Genomic DNA, 13,913 nt, shown 5'->3' on the forward strand with positions numbered 1-13,913 from the left:
AAGAGGCTTCCTGCCTGTGGATCCGATGACAATGGGAAACGAAGGTTCGGTCCTTGCATCTAATTAATCAATTCTACAATAGTTGTTTCATGTTTTGACACCAACTTGCCAACTGTTGGTCATTATCCCTAACCCTGTGTTCTCAGATAACTAACTGGTGGTGGGGAGGGTTGAGGAAGTGATTGACTGATCTCAGCTTGTAGATTAGTTTGTGGTACAGTTGCCGATATTAGGGTTGTGGATTAAAGTAAAATCGAAGGACTTTGTTACCTCTAGACTTGACTATTGCAGTGCACTTCTGGCTGGTCTCCCACATTCTACCCTCTGTAAACTTGAAGTCATCTAAACCTTGGCTGCCCGTGTCCTAACTCGCACTAAATCCCGTTCACCCATCACCCCTGTGCTCGCTGACAACATGGACTCCAAGTTAAGCAACGCCTCGATTTAAAAAAAAATTCTCATCCTTGTTTTCAAATCCCTCCATGGCCTCGCCCCTCCCTATCTCTGTAATCTCCTCCAGCCTCACAGCCCCCCCCCGCTCCTCTAATTCTACCCTCTTGAGCATCCCTGATTATAATCGCTCAACCATTGGTGGCCATGCCTTCAGTTGCCAAGGCTCCTAAGCTCTGGAATTCCCTACCTAAACCTCTCTGCCTACCTAACTCTCTTTCCTCCTTGAAGACACTCCTTAAAACCTACCTCTTTGACCAAGCTTTTGGTCACCTGCTCTAATATCTCCTTAAGTTTTGTGTTATAATGCTCCTGTGAAATGCCTTGGGATGTTTTGCTACTTTAAAGGCGCTATATAAATGCAAGTTGTTGTCCGACATGCCATGATGGGGCTTGGTAATCATGGATTCTATGGAAGAAATGAGCTTGGTGGCTGAATGATCTTTATGATTGTGAGATGTGAAATTTTCAGTGATCCTCCGGAGATTAGAATAGGATTTCTTCATCAAAAGAATTGTGATCTGTGTTTATGTGGGAAGTTTACTTTATGCCACCACTTGGGAAAATGCTGTGACCAAGCCTGCTTCTGAGGTTCCCGTTAGTCTTTGACTGCTGTATTAAAAATCATTTGAGCAAGGATTTAGGTTGAATAGTGCAGTGTTATTGCAGCTCTGGAAAGGAGCAGCTTTCTAATTGATCTTGAAATAATTTTTTCAATAGTAGTTTTAAAACAGTAATCATTTTAATTTTCAAAAAGGAGATTTGCATTTTGGAAGCACAAAATAATCTTCAAAGAGTTTAAAATCCCCTTGTTTAACCTAAACACCCTGTTGGGGATAGTCAATAAATTGCACACCTTGTGGGCCAACCTCCCCGCTAAAGTTTTGTGTGAGTGTTAGGACTAGGACGACTTTAAAATGGTTTAGGAGAAAGAAGACATCAATGGAATGAGCAGATAGGTGGCAGTTGCAGGTTAATTAGGAGAATTGTGAGGTAATGCATTTTGGTCAGGACAAAGTGGGTGGGGTGGCTTGACCATCCACCTCCACGGAGGTGTGTGGGGGGCCTGACCCATCCACCTCCATGGCACGAACCTGGTATTGCAGTACTTCCAGGAACGGTGCAGTGGCTCTAGGCCTTTTGGCTAAGAGCATTGGCGCAGAGTGATCCTTGATGTGTGCAAGGTGACCTCTGGCGTTTGTGATTTGACAAAGAATTGGAAAGATTGGCTACGAATTTAAAAAAAAAATTTAAAAAAAATTGGTCAGGACAAACGCTTCTCGGCCTTTTGGCTAAGATCAAGTGTAGTATCTGTTCTTATCAGTTTAATATCCCCTATCTGGGGACCAAATATTAAATTGATTTTTGGAACAGGGAGATGGAACAGGGGCTTGCTCCATTCACTCCACGCACCGACCTGGTGTTTCCAGGAACGGTGCAGCTTCCCCTCTCGGCCTTTTGGCTAAGATCAAATGTAGTAGCGCAAAGTGATCTTTGGCGCTGGAGTTGATCTGACAAGAATGAAAAAAAAATAATTGGTCAGGACAAAACAAGGAGTAGGAGGCTAAACACTCAATGGAAAGACACAGAAGAGTGAAAGGATGAACAGGAAGACTTGCGAGATTGAATACTTAACGAGGCAAATGCAAGATTAAAGGGATAATTATACAGTTGACAATGACTAGAATACTTCTGGTACCCCATTATAGAAAGGACATTGAAACCATTTGGAGTGTACAGCATGGATTCACCAGGGTCTAGGTTTAGGACACTAATTATCAGGAAAGACGAGATACTGGGAACATTCTCAGAGCAGGCCAAATAAGCAATTTAATAAAGATGTTTAAAATTATGAAGAGTTTCAATAGTGAATAGTGAATAGGGAAAGATTATTTCCGCTGGTTGGGGAATTAGTGGTGAAAGATTATCAATTTAAAGTTGTCACTGAGAGTGAGGAGAGTTTAAGAGAAATGTCTTGGTGCAGTGAGTAGTTGACACATGAAATGCTTGAATAGCAGAAACCATTGCATCTTTTAAGGGAAAGTGGGATATATATTTGAAGCAGAGGAAAGTACAAAGCAGTGCGATAACTGTTTTCTTTTCTCAAGCAAAGAGCCAGCATAGATTCAATGGGCCAAATGACCAGCTTCTGTGCTGTCCACGACTGTGGTCCTATAGTTATGCCCAGTTGCCTGAAATTGTGACAGCCACCATTTTGTTGTAAAAAATGCTGGAAGGTTGTTTGATTTATTTCGCTTTCAACACAACCTCCATCTTCATCAGAACAGCCAGCTGCACCTGTGCAATATCCAAGCTTTTGAACATCACACCATGCGGAATAATTCCTTCCGAGCGCACTGGATTTGTTAACCCATAGAACCCATCTGTGCTCTCTGCTGCACGTCTCCATTGAATAAGTGAGCTGTTCAATGTTTGCTCATAGACCAGCGATTATTTTATAAACTATGGGCTGGATTTTAGGCTTTTCTGTTTTCGGGGCAGTGCAGGGCGGAAAAGTTAGCGGCCGGGAATAGTTTGCGCTTTAGTATGTAAGTTTGGGCACTGGGTCCTGCATCAAGGCGCGGCGCGAAGGGAGGCGTTGTACACCCTTCGTGGCGCAAGGTGGGGAAACTTGCAAACTAAAGTGCCAGGCCATGTGCGCTCGAGAGAGGCCTGGGGGGGACGGGGCAAGAGGGGGAAACCTTAAAACAAACCACAAAACATTCCCAAAACATTGCCCACACCACCATAACACAAATCGCTAAAACAATTTAAAGAACAAACACTCGCACTTACCTTGGGAGTACTTCACCTTTCTCACCACCGTCGGCATGGCTGGACCGCACTGATTTCCCAGGCAGTCATTGCAGGCGCACGTCCGGGCGGACAGATCAGGGAAAAGGCCAAAGTACTGCCGGTGTCACAACCAGAGGCGTGGCACAGCCCTTCCCGGCGGTGCTGCTTAGAGCTGCCGCAAAACCAGACCGGAGGATCATGGCGGGGCACAGGAGACTTCAACGCCGCCTTTCACACCACTCTGGGGCGAAACCCGGAACGCAAAGGACCGGAAAATCCAGCCCAAAGACTTGGTGGACACTGGACCTCAGCATGTCATACAGCCAATCTGACCCTTTCTCTCCCCAGTGGAAGGAGCTGTTTTTTTTTATCTTCGAGCATCCCTGTGATAGAATTAGTGCTGGAATTGGATAATACCGTTGAGTGGATGACGTGAGGTGTTGGGAGCAGTGCAGACATTGAGAATGCACATTTATATTGTGATAGATTTGAGCAGACAAGAGAATATAGCAATACGAAGCTGTGATTTTTAGAATCCATACTGCCAGGACACTGTTGGTTCCCGTGAGGTATAGAGTTGGATAATTCATCCCCCGCAATACAGAGACATAATTGCCTGCTGAGCTAAGTGAGATTTTGAGAGGCGGATTAACAATTCTTTGAATAAAGCATTTGAAAGGCCATTATTGGGAAGTTGTACACAGTGTTAGACTATTTCCCTCTGTGACGGTCTAATATGACAATTTCTAATGAAATATCAGATTCATTCAATGCAGTAAATGTTGGAATATATTTTATCTTTTAATGTGAAGCCCCACACACACTGCTTTCTGCAGGAGAGTGTGAGACATTACAGAGGTTCTTTGTGATAGCTTCCCATGCCTTTTTAAAATGAACAAATGCGTTTTAAGGCACCTATACCCATTTTACCTACCACTTAATATGTATTCGATTTTTGAAATAATTCTCTCTAACTTGCATATCAAACATACAAAATATCTAGTCTCAGAAGTTAGGAAAATCCTGTTTATTTAGCAGAGGTTTAGTGGCTGTAGGACTTAGTGGAGTGGCTTTTTATTCAGTAAAGGATTACTGGAATTCGTGTGGATTCAGCAGGTTAAGCCATAATTTCACAAAACATGAAAGGTTTGCTGTTTTCTTGATTTGCTGTTATTGGCCCAGTTCTATTCTCATCAGCTTGCCGCAGTAGAATGGATTGGATAAGTGATGGAATCATGCTGAAATATTTCGGTGGCTGTTTGGAGGTGGATAGTATCTGTATTCACATATTGTAATGCAGAGTTCTCCAGATTGAAGTACATCAGGCCAGCAAAGTGCAGAGAGGCCGAATTGTTAGTAGAAATGTAACTCTCCTACAAGCTTAGTTCAGCTCTACTCTACTCATCACCGGCAACGTGAGGACCTTATCTAAAGCTTCCATCAGCCAGAGGTTGAGTTATGTAGCGTTGTTTAGCAGGCGACAGAGAATAGCCAGCTCTAGCTTCTGTTCCCCTGCCATCTAAAGCCACTGGTTCAGGTTCTATGTAATTTTTCTGGCAGCCCATTCAAAATAGCGCACATGCACGGTTTTCCTATTTAAAAGCCAGCTACATGGCTTAAAGGGAACATTGGTGGAGAGCACCTAGCTTATTGAGATTTTAAAATTATCTTCCTTGTTTTCAAATCCCTCCATGGCCTTGCCCCCTCCATATATCTGTAACCTCCTCCAGTCCTACAACCCTCCGAGATCACCGCGCTCCTCCAATTCTGGCCTCTTGTGCATCCCCAATTTTCATTGTTCCACCATTAGCGGCCATGCCTTCAGGTGCCTGGGCCCTAAGCTCTGGAATTCCCCCCTTGAACCTCTCCGCTTCCCTCTCCTCCTTTAAGACGCTCCTCCTTGACCAAGCTTTTGGTCACTGTAATGTATTTGTTTCATGCGTTCTTTGCTTAAGAATTCATATCAACACGTTGCTATTAAGAACTCGTTGCTTTATTAGCAATGGTTTAACAATCACACTATACATTACCAGTTCACAACCGCCTGCCTCATTGTGGATCACCTGAACCCAAGTGGCTGGGGTTTTATTGAGTCTTGTGAACATCATGTAACTGGCTAAGTCACTCCCAACTCAACAGCTCTACAACTATTTTTGCAGAAAACAAATTAAATCAAGTGCCCCCTGATTAAAGGTGGGGGGAGGGGTGGGGGGGACACTCCAAACACTTTTCAAGTGCCCTTTTTTTTTTAGGGCACTAAAAACACACATTTGACAAGTGCCCCTGGCTAAAAGGGGGGGGGGGGCATTAAAACCCGGCATTAAAACAAATTAAACCTTAAACACTAATAATCAAATTAAAATTTGGTTGCCAGGGGTGATGATGCACTCCAGTCCCTCCCGCGCTTACCCCTGTGAGCATATGCACAGGGATATACATTACAGTTACCTGTCCTAATATCTCCTTGTGTGGCTTGGTATCATCTCTCTTGTGGAGTGTCTTGGGAAGTTTTACTATGTTAAAGGTGTTATATAAATGCAAGGTGTTGAGAATGGCACAGCCCGTGCCAGAGTCCTCTACAAAATCAGTGAAAAGCAGCAGGCTATCAGTTATGATGAATTACACCGTGATAGTTGCTGCCACTTAAACCCCATGTCTGTCTGTTTCACGAACTCCAGAGCTGCATCTGGACATTCGCTCACAGTCTAAATACCTGAACAGAATAACAACAGTGAAGCCTGAAACACTCCTGTACTTGTCTGTAGAAGTCTACCCCCGGTAGGGATACTGGATGGAACACCCTCCGTTGTATGCAGTGCCTCAAACATGGAGGAAGATGACATGCTTGTTGAAGCACGCATTAGGTTGAGGGGAATGTGCGATGGTGGTTGTGATTGCGACACAAACCATTACTTCCTGGCTCAGCTGTGGATCAAGCAACACAAGTCAGTACTTGATTTCAGAGTTGTCGAGGCAAGCCAGTTAGTTGGGTTTTTGCAGGGTCATAAATCGCACAGAGGCACAGGTTTGATAGAGGTGTAACTATGCTGGCAGGCGCTCTACCTAATAGAGTCGTTATGGCACAGAATGAGGCCATTCAGCCCATCGAACCCTTGCTTTCTGTGAGCTCCAGTTGCGGGACTCGGCCGCTTTCCCCTCTCCCACATAATTCACAATTAGCTCTGTAGAAAAACAAGCGGCTTCTGGATGAGCTGAGCCTGTGTATGATGGTTGACGCCCAGTGAGATCTTCACAAACTTCCCTATTTCACATTTACAAAGGGAGTGTAGCGGTGGAACACTCTCCGTAAATCTGAGCCCTGAATGCTGCCTTCTCAATCAATGATGCTTTTATCGTGGATAAGATGAAATGGGAATAAGATTTGGGAAAATGATTATTTCCTCCTTTTTTGTTTAAGATCTGGTTTGACCCACCACCGACCAAAAGCCACAAAGCAGTAGGGGTGGGTCAGAGCTGCCCTGCCCAATGTCTGGTCACGAGAAGCTAGGTGAGCGTGGCTCCAGGAACTCTCCATGGACGTTTGTTGGTTCCTACCTACTGCTACCTGGATACAGTGTGTTGGTTCTGCAACCCTCTGCAGTATTGCTCCTCAGCTTTCAAAATATGGCGAGATTCCAGTCCAATGAGACCCCAAAAGACACGCGACTTTGCCCTGTTGGGAACCTCTTAAATCAGACTAAGTGCTGGGAGCTTTCAAAGGCAGAGGGAGATACTGCGCGGCATAAATGAAAAATGAGGAATGAAATGAGCTTTCCACCACATTTCCGCAGCATATCTAAAACCGTCTATTTCCACCTCTGAAACATCGCCCATCTCCAACCCAGCCTCAGCTCATCCGCTGCGGAAGCCCTCATCCATGCCTTAGTTACCTCTAGACTTGACTATTCCAATGCACTCCTGGTTGGTCTCCCACATTCTACCCAGAGGTGATCCAAAACTCTGCTGCCCCGTGTCCTAACTCTCTCCGAGTCCCGCTCACCCATCACCACCTGTGCTCGCTGACCCGTGTCCTAACGCGCACCGAGTCCCGCTCACCCATCACCTCCTGTGTCCTAACTCACACCGAGTCCCACTCACCCATCACCCCCTGATCCCCGTGTCCTAACTTGCACCGTGTCCAGCTCACCCATCACCCCCCCGTGCTCACTGAACCGTGTCCTAACTCGCACCAAGTTCCGCTCACCCATCACCTCCTGTGCTCGCTGTCCCATGTCCTAACTCGGACCGAGTCCCGCTCACACATCACCACCTGTGCTCGCTGACCCGTGTCCTAAAGCGCACCGAGTCCCGCTCACCCATCACGTCCTGTGCCCTGTGTCCTAACTCACACCGAGTCCCACTCACCCATCACCCCCTGTGCCCTGTGTCCTAACTCACACCGAGTCCCACTCACCCATCACCCCCTGTGCCCCGTGTCCTAACTCGCACCGAGTCCCACTCACCCATCACCCCCTGTGCCCCGTGTCCTAACTCGCACCGAGTCCCACTCACCCATCACCCCCTGTGCTCGCTGAACCGTGTCCTAAAGCGCACCAAGTCTCGCTCGCCCATCACCCTGTGCTCACTGACCTACATTGGCTCCCGGTTAAGCAATGCCTCGATTTCAAAATTCTCATCCTTTTTTTCAAATCCCTCCATGGCCTCACCCCTCCCTATCTGTGTAATCCCCTCCAGACCCACAACGCCCCACCTACCCAGATGCCTGTGCTTGTCTAATTCTGCCCTCCTGAGCATCCCCCATTGGTGGCCGTGCCTTCTGTTGCCTGGGCCCCAAGCTCTGGAACTCCCTGCCTAAACCTCTCTTAGTGAAAGAAACAGGGAATAATAAAATGCAAGGGAAACATGGTGGGGAAGTAAAGCTTTGTGAGGAGAGTGGGGTGAATACAACGTCCGATGCTGTAGGGATAATGACTTTTATGGCCAGATCCCAGTACTGCGATCTCACTGCACATTTAACATCGCAATACCCTAAAGTGTCTGACCTAGCCATCCTTATTTTACTAATGTTTGTAAATCATTCACTGATGTCACTACACAGTTGTGTTCCATCTCTGCCAATGCATTCCCCTGGTGGCCATCGCTTTGCCACCCCAGAGCGTGTTGCCCTGGGAGTCCCTTTCCCTCTCCCTCCCCGGGTGACTGGCCCTACCTGGGGGGGGGGGGGGGCTTTCCCCTCTCCCCACCCCCCTGGAAGAGCTGCTACTGAAAAGTCGGGGAGTATTTCTGCCAGGACGCTCCGAGGTGATGTTGGCAGAGTCCCAAGCAGTAATCCACCAATCACCGAGGGGTATGTGGCAGTTTGGGACCTTTTGCTAAAAAAAAATGTGATGGGGAATAAATGAATAAATTTGATTTGTGGGCTTATTGGAACTGCCACAGACTAAGTTGCCAATTGAAGAAGCACAGCTGCGTCTTTCTGACTATATGAGCTATTTCTGCTGCTGGGGAATGGATAAAATGGAACTTCACATTTATTTTAAATGTTTGCTATTCATTCTCTCGAGTCAGAGAGGCAAATTAATCGGATTGTGTGAAGAACATTGACTTACTGGAGTAGTGAATGAACAGAGTGCAAGTATGCAAGATACTGGCTCATTCAGATGGCGAGGGGCTGGAGAGGAACTGAATGCGATCTCCACGCTTTATACCGAGCAGTTCTGTATTCCTGTGCGCCTGTAATGTGCACAGAAGTCAGTACTGGTGAGATTGCAGCACTGTTGGTACAGGGGACGGAGCAGGAATTTAATGCACAGCCTTGGGGCTATTCAAATGCAAATTTGCAGCTGTGGCCTAAAGGGGGTTGGTGAGAGAGGGAGGGATTAGTTCAGTGTAACATAATGAAGAAGTGTAGGTATGAAAGTCTGAGGCTGAAACCCGCAGTAGCGTGTCCAAAGCTTTGTTTCCACGGATCTTAACATTGTTCAGAGTTTGAAAATAAAAACCTCGCCAGTTTACCCCCTCCTTCAAAGCAGACTGATCTCTCCAAGGTTGTGTGCAAAAACCTTTAACATAGTGATCTGGTTTTGGCAAATTTTCCAGAGTGCTTGTGTGTTTGGCTGTCTGGAGCACAGAGGCATTTAACCCCCTCTCCCCTCCCCGCCCCACCACCACCTTTCTCATGAAATAATAAATACTGATGTGTGAAATGTGCATTTCATGATTTGGAGACGAGAAAGATGCTCAGCTGACAGACGCCGAGGTTGAAATGGTAAGGCAAATGAAATAGTTAATGAGCAGCATTGTGATTTTTACTGTCTGCCTCCAGTTCTGTGCAAAAACCCATAGAAAATCAATAATGCTGATATTGCTGCCTCTTTGGAAATGTGAAGGTTCAGCTTCTCATTGCAACCTCCCACTCGTCTCCCGCTCCACCGGCCCCACCGGCTCTCGGGGAGGAAGAGTTTTCACTGACAAATCCGACCGAGCCAAATAATTGCATGGTTTTCTCTAATCCAGGTACGATTCTCCTGAAAATGCGTATCCACCGTGATTATGCAGCTCTTGTGTATACAGGGAGGAGTTCTTGGAGAACCTGTCTGGCTGCGAGCGAGTTCTGTTGTATGGAAACCCTCAGATGAAGGGCAAAGTCCCGCTGTGTGTAACTCCATCACGAGAAAGGCTTGCATTTATTGAGCATCTTCTGTGTCGCAAATGTCCCGCAATCCTGCGCGTACAACACGTTATTTAAGTCTACTAACTCTCTTGTGGTGGTAAATGCGGCAATGTGCCACAAACAGCAAAGAGATGAATTATCAGTTAATCTCCTGGTGTTGGTTCACGGGAGAATATTGGCGAGCACACCAGGAGAACCAACTTCTTCTCTTCCAATAATGCCATAGGAAGTCAGAAAGACTTGCATTTATATAGCGCCAGGACGTCCCAAAGAGCTTTACAGCCAATGAAGGAAGCACTTTTGGAGTGTAGTCATAGAAACATAGAAACATAAAAAATAGGTGCAGGAGTAGGCCATTCGGCCCTTCTAGCCTGCACCGCCATTCAATGAGTTCATGGCTGAACATTCAACTTCAGTACCCCATTCCTGCTTTCTCGCCATACCCCTTGATCCCCCTAGTAGTAAGGACCTCATCTAACTCCTTTTTGAATATATTTAGTGAATTGGCCTCAACAACTTTCTGTGGTAGAGAATTCCACAGGTTCACCACTCTCTGGGTGAAGAAGTTCCTCCGCATCTCGGTCCTAAATGGCTTACCCCTTATCCTTAGACTGTGACCTCTGGTTCTGGACTTCCCCAACATTGGGAACATTCTTCCTGCATCTAACCTGTCTAACCCCGTCAGAATTTTAAATGTTTCTATGAGGTCCCCTCTCATTCTTCTGAACTCCAGTGAATACAAGTCACTGTTGTAATGTAGGAAACGCGGCAGCCAATTTGCGCACAGCAAGCTCCCACACACAGCAATGTGATAATGAGCAGATAATCTATTTTTGCTGTATTGATTGAAGGATAAATATTGGCCCGGGACAACTTCCCTGCTCTTCTTCAAAATAGTGCCATGGGATCTTTTACACCCACTTGAGAGAGCAGAAGGGGCCTCAGTTTAATGTCTCATCCAAAATGCAGCACCTCCGACAGTGCAGCATTCCCTCAGTACTGCCCCTCCGACAGTGCGGCGCTCCCTCAGCACTGCCCCTCCGACAGTGTGGCTCTCCCTAAAGCACTGCCCCTCCAACAGTGCAGCACTCCCTCAGCACTGCCCCTCCGACAGTGCAGCACTCCCTCAGCACTGCCCCTCCAACAGTGTGGCGCTCCCTCAGTACTGCCCCTCCAACAGTGTGGCGTTCCCTCAGCACTGCTCCTCCAACAGTGCGGCACTCCCTCAGTACTGCCCCTCCGACAGTGCGGCACTCTCTCAGTACTGCCCCTCCAACAGTGCTGCACTCTCTCAGTACTACACTGGAGTGTCAGTCTAGATTTTTGAACTCAAGTCTCTGCAGTGGGGCTCAAACCCACGACTTTCTGACTCAGAGGCAAGAGTGCTGCCCACTGAGCCACGGCTGACACAGTGATGTTTACTAGAACTGGCAGATGTAGACTTGGTTTATCGTCTTATCCAAAGGTCAGCGTCTGCAATGATGCAGTGTACTCGCTCAATACTGTGCATTGAAGTGTCAACCAAGATTATGCACTCAAGCCCTATAGCGGGGCTTGAAGCCTGGGTCTTCTGACTCATAGACGAGAGGGTCACCTGATGTGCAATGTTCAAAAGTGTAGCAAAGATCAAATAAATGAGGAATTGGCGATTGTGTGAAGGCACACTCTGCTTTTAAAACCTTGTGGATGGTTGGAGAAAAGGAGGTCTGTAGGTGGCCAGTGGGCACTTGTTTGAGGTCCTGGTAAAAAATGAGATTGAATAAATAGCAATGAGTGTAGTGAGTCTTGATTTTGTAACATTCAGAGGATTCAGAACAGAAATGTTACCACAGGTAACTTTCCTGTCCACATTTTGGACAATGCTGGTACAAGTTTCTCATGACTTGATAACATCCATTCAAGGTGACTATTGTTCCTTCACAAAAATGATCAGTGTCCAACTGTGTTATGCTTGTACAGGTACAGTTTATCACTTTAAGGGGATTTACAGCTGGTGATATGACAATGTCTGTGCAAGTATTTGCACAAGTGTTTACCATTGTAAGCAATCCTGTTGGTCATTTACTGTAAAATCGCTTCCTTCACTACTGTAAATACCACAAAGTTGTAAAAGCTATCACATCTTGAAGCAGTCAGTGTGATCGTTCCCAGGCTAGTATCATTCCTATTTAGGCTTATACAAAACATGTCTTGGCTAATGTAAAGTTTATGTTAGAATCATTTGCACCTGTCATCTAAACTCAAAATGCTAATTATTGCATTTCAAAACAATAAAACTTCCATCTACTGAGGTGTGAAGTCTTCTGAATTGTTTTTCCTGTATCCAAATTTGTTTTATTAATGTAACCAGTCAAGGCCATGATTTTCAAACTTGTCTACATACAAGATCCTCTATAAAAATGATTATCTGTGGGGGAGTGGGGCATTGTCCCGATAACGTAAAGACCATGTCAGCTCTCCGAAGTGTGACTGTTCTATAAGTGCATAAAAAGTGCTTTGACTGATGCCCAGCATCTGGAACTAAGGTGCCAATAAATGAACAAATACTGAAAAACACTCAAAAATCTGATGTGACTGGCAGGAATCTAATGACCCTAGGAGCCCGAGTTTGAAAACCAAGTATTTTTTTTAAAAGAACACTGTTCATAGAATCATAGAACGATGCCACACAAGAGGAGGCCATTCGGCCCATCGTGCCTGTGCCGGCTCTGTGAAAGAGTGATCCCATTAGTCCCATTTCTCTGCTCTTTCCCCATTGCAGTGTCAGCTGTAGCTCAGTGGGCAACACACATGCCTCTGAGTCCGAAGGTTGTGGGTTCAAGTCCCATTCCATGAACTTAAGCACATCAATTTAGGCTGATACTCCCAGTACAGTACTGAGGGAGTGCTGAGACGTTAAATCGAGGCCTCGTCTGCCCTCTCAGGTGGATGTAAACAATTCCACGGCACTATTTCAAAGAAGAGCAGGGGAGTTATCCCCAGTGTCCTGGCCAATCTTTATCCCTCAATCAACATTTTTTTAAAAACAGGGTTATCTGGTCATTATCACATTGCTGTGTGTGGGAGCTTGCTGTGAGCAAGTTGGCTGCCATGTTTCCCACATTACAACAGTAACTACACTCCAAAAAGTACTTCATTGGCTGTAAAGAGCTTTGAGTCGTCCGGTGGTCATGAAAGGCGCTATATAAATACAAGTCAATTCTTTTACAGCCCTGCAAATTTTTCCTCTTCAAGTATTGATCCAATTCCCTTTTGAAAGTTAATATTGAATCTGTTCCCACCGCCCTTTCAGGCAGCGTGCTACAGATCACAACAACTCGCTGTGTAAAAAAATTCTCCTCATCTCTTCTTTGGTCCTTTTGCCAACAACTCGCTGTGTAAAAATGTTCTTTTATTCAGGAACTACACTTGAATCCAGCTGAAAGTAATGATCCACTGGGGTATAAGGGCCCTGCGTTGTCAGTGTCACTCAGAAAGCCCTGTGCATTGCTATTGCTAGTAACTTTCCCCAAACCTTGGCATTTGCTGAAGCATGGTTCCAGGGGTGCCAATTCCCCACCCCCCACCCTGGCCCAAAACCTTGGCATTTGCTGAAGCACGGTTCCTCCCCACCCTCTCCCTCCCCCTGCCCATCTGTTGCTTACCCAAGTATTCAGTATTCGTGCATGAAATTTGACAGATAAGATTGGCAAGCCATTCGCAGAGGGTGAACCCAATCCCTTCCTCGTTCTATTGTATTCACTGCTCACGATGCCATCTCTTTGACGTTGGGGAGACCAAATGCAGATTGGCGCATCGCTTTGCGGAGCACCTCCGTTCAGTCCGTAAGCGTGACCCCGAGCTTCCGGTCGCTTGTCATTTTAATTCTCTGCTGCATTCCCACTCTGGCCTCTCCGTCCTCGGCCTCCTACACTGTTCCAATGAAGCTCGAGGAACAGCACCTCATCTTTCGATCAGGCACTTTACAACCTCCTGGACTCAACAATTTCAGATTGTAACCACTGCTCCCATTTTTACAGACAGCAATGGTTCT

General features: G+C 46.2%; 1 protein-coding gene and 1 pseudogene across 6 annotated transcripts in view; both read left to right on the plus strand.

Annotated features, from left to right (window-relative positions):
• The window catches only part of nectin1b (nectin cell adhesion molecule 1b), a 501,691-nt gene that overhangs the window by 69,528 nt on the left and 418,250 nt on the right, over window positions 1-13,913 (plus strand). The gene's annotated exons all lie outside the window — the stretch shown is intronic.
• LOC139276638 (U2 spliceosomal RNA) lies at window positions 1,723-1,896 on the plus strand (annotated as a pseudogene).

This window comes from Pristiophorus japonicus, chromosome 11, assembly GCF_044704955.1.
Source record: "Pristiophorus japonicus isolate sPriJap1 chromosome 11, sPriJap1.hap1, whole genome shotgun sequence".
In the NCBI taxonomy this organism is placed as follows: domain Eukaryota; kingdom Metazoa; phylum Chordata; class Chondrichthyes; family Pristiophoridae; genus Pristiophorus; species Pristiophorus japonicus.